General features: G+C 37.3%; 1 non-coding gene across 1 annotated transcript; it reads right to left on the reverse strand.

The window, feature by feature from the left end:
* Positions 1-8,397: 8,397 nt before the first annotated feature.
* Positions 8,398-8,504, reverse strand: LOC138876602 (small nucleolar RNA R71). The gene has a single exon (XR_011401947.1). It is a non-coding gene; the product is annotated as a small nucleolar RNA R71 (small nucleolar RNA).
* Between the last annotated feature and the right edge of the window lie 9,647 nt (positions 8,505-18,151).

Below are 18,151 nucleotides of genomic sequence, written 5' to 3' on the forward strand. Positions count from 1 at the left end.
GACACATTTTTAGCCACGTAAAGTCTCTATCCTCTCCAGATGCCACATTTGAATCATACTAATTACTAGGTATATTATTGTTGTAGTAATACTTTAACTATAAATTTCCCCTTTTACCTTAGTGAGATAATTTCTCAACAGGTTATACGCCGATAGTACATCGAATTAATCTTTGAGAGAGTTTTCATAGGACGAAGGAAATTAAAATTACCTCAAGATAGGATGTTGCCCTTTATATAGATGTAAGAGTTGTTCAATCAAAGTATTCTTTCTGTGAGAAACTAAAAAATAGTCAGATTTACGAGTGGTCATTCAAAAATAGTCACAATTTCAAAAGTCATCAAAATTTAACCATTTTTCATGTAAAGATAAATATGAACGAAATCACTGTTCAAAATCCGAAAAAATACTCTAGCATAATATACTGGAGTTCCAGCATAAGTTATTATACTGGAGTTTGGAGTTCCAGTATACTTATGTTGGAACTCCAGCATATTATACTGAAGTTCAGCAAAATATACTGGAACTCCTGTATATTATACTGGACCGGTCTCTGTTGCAGCAAAATAGTGGCTATTTTTCAATGACTTGGCAAACGCTGGCTATTTTTGAATGACTAATCCAAAAACTGACTAACCCGTGCTATTTTGACATTCTTTTCGAAATATGATTGGAGTTGAAACTCTATGAAAATTCATTTATTGTTTAGTATTATTGTTCAAGTAGAATTAAAGTTTGAGCAATCAAAATTGCTCAGTGGTTAGGATTCAGTGCAAGATAAATACATTTTGTGCGTTTTCGACACGACCATGATAGCTTGATTCCGGTGAAAGTCCAACTTAAATTTGATGTTTGGTTTTAGGATTCTTTTCACAATTTTAGGCAAATAATAATGCTTAAGCTGAATTCGAAAGTCCTAGTTTTTGGATAAATCTTAAACAATACAATTTTATCAAAAAATAAATTGATTCCTTATAGAATCATTTTTCCCTTGAAAGGTATAACAGTCGATTAACATTTAAAGGATATTTTCATCCATCAACATTTAGCATTCTAACATTCGTGTTTTTATACAAGGGCAGCTCAAAGCCAAAATTTAATATGAGGCCTATATTTTTTTTAAAAAAGTTATAAGATATATTTTTATTTGACATCTATTCTTCTAGTTTTTGAGATATAAAGTTGTTAATAATCTTTCTTATAATCAATTTTTTCTAATAATTCTTTTTTAATTGTTATTATAGCAAATTCATTTAGTCTTTCTTAAGATATTGTTGATTTTAGATAAGATATTATAGAGAAATAAAAGTATAGAACTATTAGATGCTTAAAAATATTATTGAACACTTAAACTAATAAAATCTTGGAGAAAGAATGTGAGTAAAAATATTAAAGAGAAAGATAAAAAATATATAGGGGTTTTTGAAATATAAAAGAGATATTTGGAAAACTTGTACCTGATAATACAAGTTATTGCTGCCCAAGTTCAACAATTTCATTCCCTTTGGCAGGTTGTATAGGAACAAGGGCGGCTCAACGAATTTAGTGGCCTAAAGCCGAATTTTAATAAGAATCTAAATTTTATACACCTATACAAGTATATGCAAAAACTTTGATGTTGTCTTTTTTCCTTCTGTACTTATTTATATAATAGTATTCATACAAGATATTTGACTTTTAGCTTCATATAGTAATATTATTATTATTTATATTATCAAGGGTTAATTCAAGTTAATAAGATGTTAGCCATATGTTTGTCATACATTACCTTGGATCTTGATGTAAAAAACTTTATTTGCTAATACGAAGATTTGAGTAGTTTATTTCGAAGTTCTAGAATATTTCTTATGTTAAAATGTAAATATTCTTTGTTTTTTAAAAATCTTTTTACACGGATTTTATACTTTTTTCTACAAAATTCAAAATTGTCTAAGTCAAAATATTAGTATTACTTATTTTACCATTAACACTTTTTGGGGCCTCAAAATTTTTGGGGCCTAACGCAAAGGCTTTACTAGCTTCACCCTTGAGCCACCCATGTATAAGAACTAGGGGTGTTCATGGTTCGGTTTGGATCGGTTTTTTCCTAAAAAAGAAACCAAACCAAATAAGTCGGTTTTTCAAATATTAGAACCAAACCAACCAATTAAGTCGGTATTTCTCGATTCGGTTTATGTCGATTTTTCGATTTTTTCGGTTATTTGTCGGGTTTTTTTCTTAAATATAAGACATACACTACCAACACATATTTCGGCGACCACATTTTAACGTAACACTATCAAATCAATTGCCCTTTGAGAAATCTATTATTTACCAAAATATATTGATGATAATTGAATCAAATAATGATGAATAATTTAAGGACTCAATTAAAAATATATTATTTTTAACATGAAATAGATTCTTCCACTTAACAAAAGAAAACTACCAATCAAACTAGAATGTAAAAGTAAAGAACTGTACTAAAAGTGCAAACGATTAACATTTACTATAACAATTTTGAAACTTTGTATAAAAGTATATATGTGTGTGTATGTATATATGTGTGTGTATATATATAGGTGTAATTCTAAATTTACAATAGCTACTCTTATATTCGGTTTGGTTCGTTTTTTTTTTGTTAAAACCAAAACCAAACCAAAGTTAATCGGTTTTTAAATTTCAAAACTAAAACCAAACCAAACCAAACCAAAAAATATCGATTTTTTTGGTCGGTTTGATTTTGTTTTCGGTTTGGTTCGATTTTTCTTATTTTATGAACACCCCTAATAGGAACCTGATCACCCCACATTATAGCACTACATGGAGACCTATTACTATTAGGAACAAATACTGGAGCTCTTGAGTTAAGCTTACTTTTGGTATTTGTACTTGAAGAAATTCTGTTACTTGACATTGTTGGTGATCCAACCGAACGCCAGATATCATCTTTACTAAAGATTGGAAAAAAGAAAGAATGACTTGAACAAATTAAGAAAGATAGAATAAAATTTTACACGTTATCTAATAAATGAGTAAAAAGTAAAAAATTGGAACGTTGGAAAAACTATTCATCTACCTATTTTTAAGTAAGTCAAATTATTACTTTATTTATATATATAAAGAGCTTTCTTTCATTTTATATTAAAAACGCTACTTTTATATTAAAAGTTTTAAATATTATTTTTTAAATATTCTATAAACTTATTATTTTTAAAAGATGGGCCCCTCAAATTTGGGGTCTAAGGCATAAGCCTTACCTCTTATAATGTTAGAGCCGCCCATGCTTTCATAGATAGATAGATAGGCAAGTAAGTTTCCATTGCTGAAAGGTGAACAATTTGAAGTCGATTAATAATAAATAGTGAAAACAATTCTTGCTCGACTAATCATATTAACAATCTGACCATCGTGCCCAACAAAACTGATCTTATTAGAAATGCGACAAAGAAACCTAGAAAAGATACCCACAAGATTAGGATAAAAAAGTACATGAAATCAGTGGCGTACACGAGATTTTCGAAAGCAATGTCACTTTTTTTTTTATAGTTAAAAGAAAAAAATGAACAAATAAATATTATTACAATAACATCGCACTTTAAAAAAAAATAAAACTCAAACATTAGTACAACTCTCTACAATAGCGTTTTTGTTATAAAATAATGACGGTAAAGTAAATAAACCAAAGACAAGTATAGAGAGAAACTGATATATTATTCAACTTTCAAACTGATGTACATAATGAACGGAAAACTCCTATATTTATAGAAGAAAAGAAGAAGCTGCAAGGTTTTTCAGGAAGCAGCTGCAAAGCTTTTCAGGAAGCAGTCGCGAGGCTTTTCTTGAGCTGCTTGTAAGCTATCTGCATGAGCTGCTCGCAACCGGCCTACTTAATAATAAGCTGCTGCAAATCATTTCATTGAGGTGCTTGCAACCTGCATGCATCAGCTGCTTGTAGATAAACTTCAACAAAGTATAAATGGTCAAGAAGATTATCTATAGTGGAGTAATAAATAGACATCCACAATATAATATTTTCATAACACTCCCCCTTGGATGTTCATTAAAAGATAATGTGCATCGTTAAAACCTTACTAGGAAAATCCAGTGGAAAAAATCCTAGTGAAGAAAAAAGAGTACACATGTTTAGTAATATGAATTTCTAGCTGCCTCATTAAAAACTTTACAAGAAAAACCCCATGGGAAAAACCTTAGTAAGGAAAAAAGAGTACAGTATGTATTTTACTCCCCCTGATGAAAATCTTGTTTCAAATATTTGAGTCTTCGCATTCCAATCTTGTATACCATCTTCTCAAAAGTTGACGTTGGCAAAGATTTAGTGAATAAATCTGCTGGATTTTCACTTGAACAGATTTGTTGCACAACAATGTCACCATTTTTCTGAAGATTATGTGTGTAGAATAATTTTGGTGAAATGTGCTTCGTTCTATCTCCTTTTATAAATCCTCTCTTCAATTGGGCTATGCATGCAACATTGTCTTCGTATGAAATTGTGGATCTTTTATCACATTCCAAACCACATTTTTCTCGAATAAAATGAATCACCGATCTCAACCATACACATTCCCTACTTGCTTCATGAATAACTATTATCTCAGCATGATTCGAAGAAGTAGCAACAATCGATTGCTTTGTGGAGTGCCACGATATGACAGTACCTCCAGATGTAAACACATACCCGGTTTGAGATCGAGCTTTATTGGGATCAGATATATAACCTGCATCTGCATAACTAACAAGATCTTCACTATCTTTGTTAGCATAAAACAAGCTCATATCAAGAGTTCCCTTTAAATATCGCAATATATACTTAATCCCATTTCAATGTCTCTGTGTAGGAGAAGAGCTATATCTTGTTAGTAAATTAACAAAAAATACTATGTCATGCCTTGTAGCATTAGAAAGATACATAAATGAACTAATTGCATTGAGATAGGGTGTTTCAGGACCAAGGAGTTTTTCATCCTCTTCTGGAGGTCGGAACAGGTCCTTATTCACTTCAAGTTATCGAACAATCATTGATGTACTTAATGGATGCGCTTTGTCCATGTAAAAGCGTTTTAAGACCCTTTCTGTATAGGCAGATTGATGGATAAAGACCCCCTCTGCTAAATATTCCATTTGCAGACCAAGACAAAATTTTGTCTTTCCAAGATCTTTCATCTCAAATTCTTTCTTAAGATATTCAATTGCCTTTTGGAGCTCTTCTGGCGTTCCAATAAGATTTATGTCATCAACATAAACAATAAGTATAACAAATTCTGATGCTATTTTTTTATTATAAAAATACTGGACAAATAACATCATTTGTGTAACCTTCTTTCAGCAAGTATTCACTAAGGCGATTATACCACATGCGCCGAGATCGCTTTAAACTGTACAAAGATCTTTGGAATCTGATTGAATACATTTTTTGAGATTTTGAATTTTCTTCAGGCATTTTAAATCCTTCAGGGATTTTCATATAAATTTCATTATCAAGTGAACCGTAAAGATAAATTGTAACTACATCCATTAGATGTATTTCAAGTCTTTCATGTAGGGATAAACTGGTGAGATATCGAAATGTTATGGCATCCATAACAGGTGAATATGTTTCATCAAAATCAACTTGAAGTCGTTGTGAAAATCCTTGTGCGACAATTAGAGCTTTGTATCTTTCAATTTCATTTTTATCATTCCTTTTTCGCACAAAAACCCATTTATGACCAACTGGTTTTATACAAGTAGGTGTTTGGACTACTGGTCCAAATACCTCTCTTTTAGCAAGTGCGTTCAATTATGATTGAATTGCCTCTTGCCATTTTGGCCAGTCAGATCTTTGTCGACATTTTTCGACAGATCAGGGTTCAAGATCCTCACTGTCTTGCATAATGTTGAGTGAATATTATCCACCACTATTTCAAATCCATTTAAATTAATCATATCACTAGTAGAACTTATTAAAAGTTCCTCGCCAACTTGAGTCTCGGGTTCATTTATTTCTTCAGGAACATCAGAACTAATCAGATCTTAGGTCTCTTCAGGAGATCCCTTTATAGTATTATTTTGATCATTTGTCGATTTTCTTTTCTTAGGATTTCTATCCTTAGAACCCAAAGGCCCACCACGCTTAAGGCGTGCTTTAGGTTAACTAGCTCTCATGCTAGTAGATGGTCGTGCTGGGACATCAATTCGAATAGACACATCTTCTACAAGGATATGTGACTTAGCTATCCTTTTCAAATCAGTAAACACGTCTGGCATTTGATTTGCTATATTCTATAAATAGATGATCTTCTGGACCTCCTAATTACATATAGGGGTACGTGGATCAAAATGAGATAATGATGAAACTTTTCACACAATTTCTCTTTTGATTTCTGATGGTAGGCTATAACTATGTATTTTGGCCACTATTTGCACTCCAATTTGCTGCACTTTACTGATGTTTGAGCGTTAAATGGTAGTACATTACTCTGACTGAGTACTTTATGCTTTGCAGGAGAAATTCCGGGCTACAATAATGTTAGGCAGCATTTTTAAGCCAATATGGAGCGTTGAAGGCCAAGTAAAAGCTTATGGAGTAAATTGGGAGTTCGTTCGAGAATCAAAGGAGGTTAGCACACTTAAAAAGAAGAACGAAGAAGAGTGCAGAAAATTGCCTAGGTGCACGGTCGCGCACTGGGCCGTGTAAGTCAAGCAAAAACTGGCCAAAGTGCATGGCCAGATGCGCGACCGCACACGTTCCTTTGAGAAAAAAATATTTCAGGGCTAAAATTGTAATTCCTAAGGCGACTTCCCTTGACCTATATGAAGCCCAGCTCATCCAAAAAGAGGGTAGGAGAAATTTGACGGCAAGAACAAGCAAGGAGCAAAACGGAAGATTCGAAAATGAGTTTTTATCTTTCTTCTTCCTTTTTTTCTATTATTGGTAATGAATTCTTATATTGTAGTTGTGAAAACAATTTGAGTAGCTAAACTCTTTGTTCTAGGATTTGATGGAACCTCTTGGAGGATGAATATTTGTTGCGTTTAATATAAATTTGCCATTGGATTTTCTCTACTTGTCCAACTATGTGATTATTATGGTTGATTGAAGGGCCCTCAATCGTCTATGCCTATTTAGTGTGTATTACTTGGAAAAGGGTATATATTTAGGTAGTTGTTGAACAACATCACTCCTAACATATATAAGGGATCAATACGGAGGGTTTAAAGGTGGGATTAGGATTAACGAAATCTTGGTGCGATCTTAGTGAGCGGTAAACTAGTGCTAGCTAGCGTAGTTCGGAAGAATAGGTTTAGTAAATTGTTGTATTTGCTCGGAAGAGAATTACGACACCTAAAGTGCTCACGATCGGTAGAGAGTATCTAGGCAAATTTATAGGAGACATAGCAGAGAGGATTCCCATAAGAGGGAAAATCGTAACCCTAGACCTTTCCAATCTTTTATACAATATTTATTTTGTTAGTAATAAAATTATAGCTTTTTAATTACCTTGTTGTTAGTTAGTAAAAACTCTACTCATTACTCAATATTTCTGGAAGTTGATTACTTGAATTCTTGCGAAACTAGCAGTTGTGATTAGTATGTTAATTTCTATAGGATTCAACTCCGGACTTGTAAATCGGATTATATTTGCATCGACCGCTTAGTCCTTTTTATAAGGCATAGTTGGGCGTGATCAACTTTTGACGCCGTTGCCAGAGAGTCAACGGTGTTACCAATTATGACTAAAAGAATTGTTAGAATTCGTAGTTTATTCAGTTTTCTCAACTTTAAATTCATTATATTGAAATTCTAACGTTTGTAGTCTTGTGTGTTACAGGTGCATGCCTAGAAACTCCTCAAGAACTGGTGAATTGTACGAAGCATTACCGGACCCTGAGAAAGCTTTCAAGGCACTATATCGAGCAAACAAGAAAGACCAACAACAACAGAACTCAACAGAGTGAATGAAACTAGAAATGGGTGACGTAATTGATACCCAAACAACAAAAACAATGGGAATGACCCGAACAACTAGGGTGTGGCACCTCTTGTGCCAGAAACAGCCTTGTATGATTGGGCACAACCCACCGCTGAAAATATGGCAACCGCAATTAGAGTCCCTCAGATACAAGCGGAATTATTTCAAACACAAACAACATGCTACATTTGTTGCAGAACAAGGGACTATTCTCAAGATCTTACTTTAAAGATCCTCAGCAACATCTGAAAAATTCTTGTCAATATGTGTCACGCAAAGGCAACCAAATTTGACACCTGAAGCAATAAGGTTGTTGTTGTTTCCATTCTCAGTGACTAGAGAGGCTCAGACTTGGCTAAATTCGCTCCCCATAAACTCCATTACCACTTGGGAGGAATTAGTCAAGCAATTTTTGAACAAGTTCTACCCACCAAATAAGACTGCCAAACAAGTTGATGAGATATTGAGCTTCAGGTAGAAACCAGCTGAAACATTTCAAGAAACATGGGAGAGGTTCAAAGGTATGCTGGTTAAGTGTCCACATCATGGCATTCCAGATTAGATGTTGGGGCAAAGGTTCTACATGGGATTGGTAGACAACTTGAAGGCCAATGTTGATGTTTCAGCAGATGGAGCATTTTTGAGCAAATCATTCAGGGAATCTTACTTGATAAAATGGCTCAAAACTCAGGATGGATGAAAAGAGACTCTACAATCACTCATGTAGTTCACTCAGTGGCTTTGGACCCAAACAACTCCATAGCCAAGAATATGACCACTCGGATGCCGCAAATGAGTATCCTCACCAAGAGGATTGACAAATCAGGCCAGAAACAGGTACACATAGTTGACACGACTAATGGAGGATTATGTACACCATGTATTAACCAACCATATGTATGCGTGCGGAGTGGTGAAAGTAACAACCAAAACTATCAAGAAAAAAATAAACTATGTGGGCAACTATGGAGGACAGAGGAAAGATGGTCAGAATTGGGGCAGCAGAATTAACACTATAGACCAGCACAACAACAGTACAATAATAATAACAATCCTGGAGCTATGTGACCACAGGGTCAAGTTGTGCCTTACCAAAGGCAATAGGGATACAATCAGCAAAATCAGCAGCTACCTTATCAGCAGCCTCAATAACAACAAATAGCGAGACAAGATGATGGGTTACCTGAAATTAAAGGAATGTTGCAACAACTGATTGAGTCCAATGGAAAAATGCAAGAGAGTCAAAGAACATGACTCAGCGATAAAAGGCATTGAGATTCAATTAGGGCAGTTATCCATGGCTATGAATAATCGTCCCTAAGGGACGTTACCTGCAGACATGCATGTCAATCCAAAAGTGCTGGACCCGAAACAGCTTATGGCGGTGAGTCTAAGAAATGGTAGAGATCTTGATCTAGAGCGAGAAATTGCTCGCGAAAGCCGACCAACTGAGATACTTGTGCCAGTACCAATTGAGGTAGATGATTCAACAGGGTTAATAGAGGTGACAGTATAACATGCATCAACGGAATCAAGCAAAGAAAAAGAGGTTACGAAGGAGATTGAGTTAGTGTAAGAGAAGGCATTAGAAATAGTGCCTGAGCGGGATCAAACTCAAATCACAGGAAAGAAGCAACCTCCATCAACCTTCCCATAGAGATTAGCCAAATATCATAAGTATGAGCAGTATAAGAAATTCAAGGAGATGTTGAAGAAAATCCAGGTGAACATTCCATTGATTGAGACCTTGAAGGAGATGCCTGGTTATGCAAAAATGATGAAGGACTTGATGTCTCGTAAGTTCGACTTTCAAGACTTGGCCACTGTTATACTAACTCAGACATGTAGTGCTGTCATGATGAGACCCATAGCTCAAATCATAGGAAAGAAGCGACCTCCAGCACCCTTCCCATAGAGATTAGCCAAATATCATAAGGATGCGCAGTATAAGAAATTCATGGAGATGTTGAAGCAAATCCAGGTGAACATTCCATTGATTGACACCTTGAAGGAGATGCCTGGTTATGCAAAAATGATGAAGGACTTGATGTCTCGTAAGTTCGACTTTCAAGACTTGGCCACTATTATACTAACTCAGACATGTAGTTCTGTCATGACGAGACCCATAGCTAAGAAGTTGTCCGACCCAGGGAGTTTTACAATCCCATGCACAATAGGCAACTATGATTAAGCTAAAGTATTGTATGATTTAGGGGCGAGCATAAACTTGATGCCCTTGGATATCTATAAAAGGTTAGGCATTGGAAGAGCAAGACCCACATCCATGTTACTACACCTAGTTGACCGAACAATGAATAGGCCATTAGGTATGCTTGATGATTTACTAGTCCAGGTTAGAAAGTTTGTGTTTCCTGTAGATTTTGTCATTCTGGACTGTTGGGTTGACGAGGAGATTCCCATAATTTTGGGAAGGCCCTTCTTGGCCACTGGGAGATCTCTAATTGATTGTGAAATTAGGGAGCTAAAGATGAGACTGAACGATGAAGAGATAACGTTCAACGTGCAGAAGTCTATGTGGCGACCCAGTGAGTTTGCTAACTGCTCTTTGATAGAAGCTGTGGATGTGATTTTGGAGGAGGAAGATGAGGCTCTAAACGCAAAAGACCCTCTAGCAGCCTACCTCATGAACTTAGAAGAGGTAAATGGTGAGGACTTGGAGGAGTGGGTTTTGGCCCTTAAAGGCCAAGGGTATTGAAAAACAGAGCTTGAATTCGAACCTTTACACTTAGAAGAAAGAAAGACCCCTCCAGCTAAGCCATCAATTGAAGAGCCACCACAGTTGGATCTAAAACCGGTACCGTATCACCTCAGGTATGATTTCTTGGGACCTAACTCAACCTTACCTGTTATTATCTCATCTAATTTGTTAGATATGTAGACATAACAGCTGTTGCAGGTGTTAATGGAGTGCAAGATTGCAATTGGTTGGACCATTGCAAATATTAATGGTGTCAGCCCGACATTTTGTATGCATAAGATTCTACTGGAAGATGGGCAAAAACCTTCTAGAGAACATCAAAGAAGGTTGAACCCCAACACGAAAGAAGTGGTGAAGAAAGAAGTGATCAAGTGGTTAAGTACGGGAATCATCTTCCCCATATCTGACACTAACTGGGTCAGCCCAGTTCAGTGTGCACTAAGAAGGGTAGAATGACTGTAGTGCAAAATGAGAACAACGAGTTGATCTCAACAAGAAGAGTCACAAGATGGTGAATTTGTATGGATTACAGAAAGTTGAACAAGGCCACCTGGAAAAACTATTCCCACTGCCATTCATTGATCAGATGCTAGATAGATTGGTAGGGAGGTCCCACTTTTGCTTTTTGCATGGATTCTCGGGGTTTAATCAGATCTCTATTACCCCAAAGTATAGAGAGAAAACGTCGTTCACCTATCCATATGACATCTATGCTTTTCGGAGAATGCCGTTTGGCCTATGCAATGCACCCACCACATTCCAAAGGTGCATGATGGCCATCTTTACAGATATAGTAGAGGAAATAGTGGAGGTTTTTATGGATGACTTCTCAGTGGTGGGGAACTCATTCGATGATTCCCTTATGAACTTGAAAAGTGTATTAAAGAGGTGTATGGAGACTAATCTGGTATTAAGCTGGGAAAAGTGCCATTTCACGGAATAAGAAGGTATAGTCTTGGGGCACCTAGTATCGAGTAAGGGCATGGAAGTGAATCATACAAAGATTAATGTAATAGAAAAGTTCCACCACCCACTTCTGTCAAGGCAATAAGAAGTTTCCTTGGCCATGCCGGTTTCTACATGCGGTTTATAAAAGATTTTTCCAAAATTGCTAACCCTTTGTGTAAATTGCTTGAAAAAGATCACCCTTTTGTATTTTCTGATGACTGCAAGTAGCTTTTGAGGAATTGAAGAAGAGGCTGGTGTCTGCACCTATCATAGTTGCACCCGACTGGGAACAACCATTTGAGCTGATGTGTGACGCAAACGACTATGCTGTGGGAGCAGTTCCTGGGCAGAGAAAATATAAAGTCATGCAACTAATCTACTACGCAAGTAGAACCTTGAGTAGTGCCCAACTAAATTACAAAGTAACCGAGAAGGAGATGCTAGCAGTGATGTTCATATTTAACAAATCCAGGTCATACCTGATAGGCTCGAAGGTAATTATTTATACTGACCATGCTGCTCTCAGGTACCTAATTGAGAAGAAGGAGTCAAAGCCGCACTTGATTCGATGGGTTCTACTGCTACAAGAATTTGACTTAGAAATCAGTGACCGAAAGGGATGGAGAACCAAGTAGTTGATCACTTGTCTAGGATGGAAGGAGCAGAGAAGAAGGTTGAGGTGGAAGAGATAGTGGAGACTTTCCCGGATGAACAACCGTTAGCCACGAGCCTTGAGGTAGCGCCATGGTATGCAGGAATTACAAGCTACCTGGCGAGCGGTATTGTCCTATATGACCTTTCCTCTGTCCAAAAGTAAAAGTTCTGTCATGACTTTCACATGTATTATTAGGATAGGCCTTATCTATTCAAGATTTGTGTTGATAACATGATCCAGAGATGTATTCCCGAGATAGACCAATCTTTTATTTTGCAGGTTTGTCACGCATCCCCATATGGTGTCCATTTCCGATAACTAAGGATAGCTGTGAAAGTGTTGGAGTCGGGCTTTTATTGGCCGACATTGTTCAAAGATGCACACTTCTGGCTGAAGGGTTGTGATGAATGCCAACAAACCAGGAATATCCCCCGCCGACATGAGATGCCCATGAACCCAATTCAGGAGGTAGAAATGTTTTAAGTATGGGGAATCAATTTCATGTGGCCTTTTATCAGCTCATATGGCAACAAGTACATACTCGTAGCTGTGGACTATGTGTCAAAATAGGTGGAGGCTGCAGCGCTCCCTACAAATGATGCAAAGGGGGTCATTGGTTTCTTGAGAAAGAATATATTCACCGGATTTGGCACTCCAAGGGAAATAATCAGTGATGGAGGCACTCACTTATGCAATCGAGCCTTCGCAAAATTGTTAGAAAAATGTGGTGTGCGCCACAAGGTTGCCACCCTATATCACCCACAAATGAGTGGGCAAGTGGAAGTTTCGAACAGAGAGAAAAAGAGCGTTTTGATAAAGACCGTGAATGCTACAAGAACGGATTGGGTGAGAAATTTAGATGATGCACTTTGGGCCTATCACACCACTTTCAAAACTCTGATTGGCATGTCGCCATATAAATTGGTATTTGGGAAGGCATGTCACTTACCAGTGGAGTTGGAGCATAGAGCTTTGTGGGCATTGGGGCAGTTGAATCTTGATATATAAGATGCGGGTACAAGTAGAGTCACAGAGTTGCACGAGCTTGATGAGTTTCGTTACCATGCTTTTAAGATCACAAGACTATACAAGGAGAGAATAAAGATGATGCATGACAAAAATATTCTTGAGTGGAGTTTTAACCATGGAGATATGATATTGCTATACAATTCAATATTGAAGTTGTTTTCGGGCAAGTTGAAGTCAAAATGGTCAGGACCATTTCATGTGGTAGAGATGCATTCAACTGGAGCCGTCGAGATTACATCGGAAGATAGCTCCCACAAGTTCAAAGTTAATGAGCAAAGACTAAAACATTATCAGGGCATGGTTGAGGAAGATTAAGTGATCTCGACCTTGTACTTGAAAGATCCTTGATAAGGGATAGCCCAAGTTGTGTCGCGACGTTAAATAAAACGCTTTTTTGGGAGGCAACCCATGGTTTTGTTGTAATTCATCTTGTCGCGACATTAAATCCAGCACTTCTTGGGAGGCAACCCAATTTTTGTGTTTTTCTTTTTTTTTTCTTGCTTGATTTTGAATTGTGGAAGTATTGACATGTGTATCAATGTTGCAGGAATGAAATTGTGCGGATTAGAATGACTCGAGGTGAAGAAATCATGAAAAAGGCCAAAAGTGGATAAATTTTAAAAGCTGGAAAAAAAGAAACAAAATAAAACATGCACGGCCATGCACCTGGCCACGCATTTTCAGACCCTCACTGCCACACATGAGCGGCTGCGCACCGACCGCGCATTGGGTACCCGTCTTGTATGTGATTTATTTATTTATGTATTTTATTTTTTTTCTGTTTAAGAAAACCCGACCCCCCCCCCCTTCTGCTTAACCTAAATTTGAATCCTCCCCCCTTCCTAAACACTCCCAATTTCAAAAATCCAACCCTACCCCCTTCTCTCATCTCTTCTCTTCCATAGATCCCCCTTCTCTCATCGTTTGTTTCTGCTTTCTTTCCTTTTCTCCCTAACCTAAATCCTCACAAATTTCCCTCAGGTAAGTGAAATGTTTTTCCCTTCTTAATTTAGTTTACCTTCTTTTCTTTTTATTGAATTATAGTTGATTTTTGTTAGTTCTTTCTATCTAGTTATACTTGTTCGTGTGTTGGGGTAATAGTCAAATTTCACCATGATGGGTTAGGTGCGACACTGCTATATCTTTCATTGAGTTGGGGTTATAAAATTGTTATTTGGAGGTTTGGGTGAACTGTGCATATTAGATGTTTGTATAAATGCCACAATGAGTTTGAGAATATAATTTTGTGACCAAGTGTGCTAGTGAAGTCTGAGTAGCCGCTCTTGGTTCACACATCGTGCCTTTAGATGATATTGAAATTTGTTTCAGGTATTATGACACCATCCAAGAAACGAAGAACCACAAGTGCCTCATCCAGTGGTCACACTGGATTGTCCCGGCCGCGATCTTCTGCCAATGCTCGTCAGTTTGATAATAACAAGTTTGTATCCACTGCAGCCTATGAACGTTTCTGTGATAAGTAACCCAAGAAACCCATACCGGAAAGGGGAATTGATATGGGGTCCCTCCAAAATGACTGCCCCAATATGTATCGTGAATTGGTCCGCGAGGGATGGGGATATTGTTTGAAGAACCTGAAGAAGCCAATTTCATGGTTGTTTGGGAGTTTTATGCGAACTTCCTTGAATATGTTAACCATGTCTGCACGGTTTGAAAGAAGAGTGTGGATGCATCCATAAAGTCCATTCAAAGGGCCTACCATTTGCCGGTGTTTGGGGAAGATCCTGAAGCGGAGGACTACTATGACACATATAGCAGAGAACCAACCTCGTGGCAATTATTCTTTAGAACAATATATGTGCCCAACAAGGAGGTAGCGTGGGTTACGCCGGGGCGGAAGTTTCATTTGGCATCGCTTACCTTTGAAAGAAAGTGTTGGATCTACATCATAAATAGTCGTCTGTTGCCTTCCTCTAATACCACTGAGGTGAATGGTCCCCAGGCTGCACTGATATGGTGTTTTATCAATGACCATGATTTTGATGTGGCTAAGGTTATTCACGACGAGATGTTCATTCGCTGTCCTGTGCAAAGGTATGGGTTCTTTTTTCCATCCTTAATCACTCGATTATGCCGTGCGGCACGTGTACTGGAATACATGGACTTGGATAGGAAAGTAAAAAGGGAACAAAAGTTTCGGGCTGATAAAGTGGTAGATGGGAAAAACCCTGTTGGACATGTTGAGGCAAATAACGATGAGTTTGATGAACCAGAAGAGGGTAATGAAATGCAAGCTGAGGTTGTGGTTGCTTCACCCCCATACGAGCAGGTTGTTGAGGGAACCTCAGTTGTCAGATGGGAAACAAGAATGAGTGCCTTAGAGCAGGAAATGGCGGGGGTGCGTACCCCTGTCATAGACTTGGGAGCTCGAGTGGATGCCCCTTGCTACCCAAAATGCCATGTCTGAGAGAAAGTCCATGGCATGGCTGCGTGCACTTGGTAGGGTTTGCCATCTAGACCCCGACACTGTCTCCGGCTTGGGGACAGTTGTATATATGCAGTAATGTATATTAGTTTTAGTTTCTTTTGTTAGTTTGAGCAATAGAGATAAAAAACGTGGATAACTTAAAATTTTTGACTTTTCCCGATGATGGATATCATTCGACGGGTTTATTGAAGGATTAAAGTCTGAAAGAAAAAGATAAAAAGATTTTGTTTTATTTGTAGTGTATCAATTCCTCCATGGTTTTCTTGGGGCCGCGGTTCTTTTCCAAGAGTTTCTTTTGAGCCGGTTGTAGTTAATTTTTTTTTGTAGAAGTAGGAGCCCTTGTGCTATGGGTTGTAATGAAAACAAGTTCTCTTGACTTTGTTACATATTGAGAATAGTGAGCGCTTTAGTGTGATGCTTAGGCTTAGTTTTTGACTCTTATATAAGTGCCTTATAGTGTATGTTCTTAACTTGCTTAACTGTTTTGACCAGAGTGTCTTGATGATACAATCTTGAGTGAGTCGTGTGCCATGTGCGTGTGAGGTTTGTTGTATTCTGTGCATTGTATTTGATGTCTAGAACTTGCTCCGTGTGTTTGCAAAGTGAAATAGTAGTTTTGTTCAGTCTAGAAAGTGACATAGGCATTTCTTTATTGAGCGAATGATATGTTTTACCACCTAATTGTGATGTATCTTAGTTAACCCCTTTGAGCCTGCAATCCTATTTTTTTGGCAACCACATTACAAGCCTTATCCTTTTTATTTGAATTGACCATCTATTTGAACCATTTACCTCCCATGAGCACTTAAAATTATTATGAACTTTGTAAAAGTTGAAGTGTGGGGTAGTTGACTTGGCTTTTGAGTAGAACTAATGAAATAAGGAGAAGAGTGCAATGTTTTGAAAAAAGTAAGAGTCACCTGTACTAGAAAACAAGAAAAAAAGAGTTATATTGTTGTGAAATAGTGGTGACTGTTGATGTAAAGGTGCTTAAATAGTTGGGAGTTAATGCATATTTATGTGAAGGCGGAATTATGGTTTGACATAAGTGTGGGGTTTAAATTGCTAAAGTGTATGTATTAAAGTGCTTAGGGAGGTATAGTCACTCTGATATCAAAATGTATCCTACCCATCCTGCAGCCTACATTACAACCAGTTAAAAGTCCTACTTGATCTTTGACCGAATAGTCTCAATTAGTAGAGTAGTACACTACGGGCAAGCCTATGGTGCATCTTTTGTGGAACATGAATGTCGTTTCTGAGAGTGAGTGGATTCTTTCTATCTTGAGTTCCTAATTGTTCTTGAATTTTACTGAATGTGTAACTATTCTCTTTTGTTATGGGAGGGCACCTGATTCATGAAGGAAAGGTAATTCTTGACCTCTGTGTTAGAGTAAGTGAGTAAGTTGTAAAAAATACGTGGTGCATGTGAGTCAATTCTTGAGGTGAAGATGTTACACTATTGTACTTAGTCTATTTTAAATATTCTTGGTGTGACGAGTTAGGAAAGTCGCTTAGTGAGGTTGCGTCTATGTGAAGTGTGGTTTGATTGCTCGAGGATGAGCAATAGTTTAAGTGTGGGGTGTTGATGGTAGGCTATAACTATGTATTTTGGTTACTATTTGCACTCTAATTTGCTGTACTTTACTGATGTTTGAGCATTAAATGGTAGTAAATTGCTCTGACTGAGTACTTTATGCTTTGCAGGAGCAATTCCGAGCTACAATGAGGTTAGGGGGCGTTTTTGAGCTAATATGGAGCGTTGAAGGCCAAGTGAAAGCTTATGGAGTAAATTGGGAGTTCGTTTGAGGATCAAAGGAGGTTAGCGCACCTAAAAAGAAGAACGAATAAGAGTGTAGAAAATTGTTCAAGTGCGTGGCCGCGTACTGTGCCGCGCAAGTCAAGCATAAATTAGCCAAAGTGCATGGCCAGATGAGTGATCACTTGCCCAAGTGCGCAACCGCGGACGTTCCTTCGAGAAAAAAATATTCCAGGGCTAAAATTGTAATTTCGGAGCCGACTTCCCTTGACCTATATGAATCCCAGCTCGTCCAAAAAGAGGGTAGCTTGGATTTTATACGAACTTTGAAGGAAAGAACAAGCAAGGAGCAAGACGGAAGATTCAGAAATGAGTTTTTATCTTTCTTCTTCCCTTTTTCCTATTATTGGTGATGAATTCTTATATTGTAGTTGTGAAAACAATTATGAGTAATTAAACTCTTTACTCTAGGGTTTGAAGGAGCCTCTTGGAGGATGAATTTTTGTTGCGTTTAATACAAATTTGCCATTGGATTTTCTCTACTAGTTCAACTACGTGATTATTGTGGTTGATTGAAGGGTCCTCAATCGGCTATGCCTATTTAGGGTGTATTACTTGGAAAAGAGTACATATTTAGGTT

The sequence above is a fragment of the Nicotiana sylvestris genome, chromosome 8 (genome assembly GCF_000393655.2).
Source record: "Nicotiana sylvestris chromosome 8, ASM39365v2, whole genome shotgun sequence".
NCBI classification, from domain to species: Eukaryota; Viridiplantae; Streptophyta; class Magnoliopsida; order Solanales; family Solanaceae; genus Nicotiana; species Nicotiana sylvestris.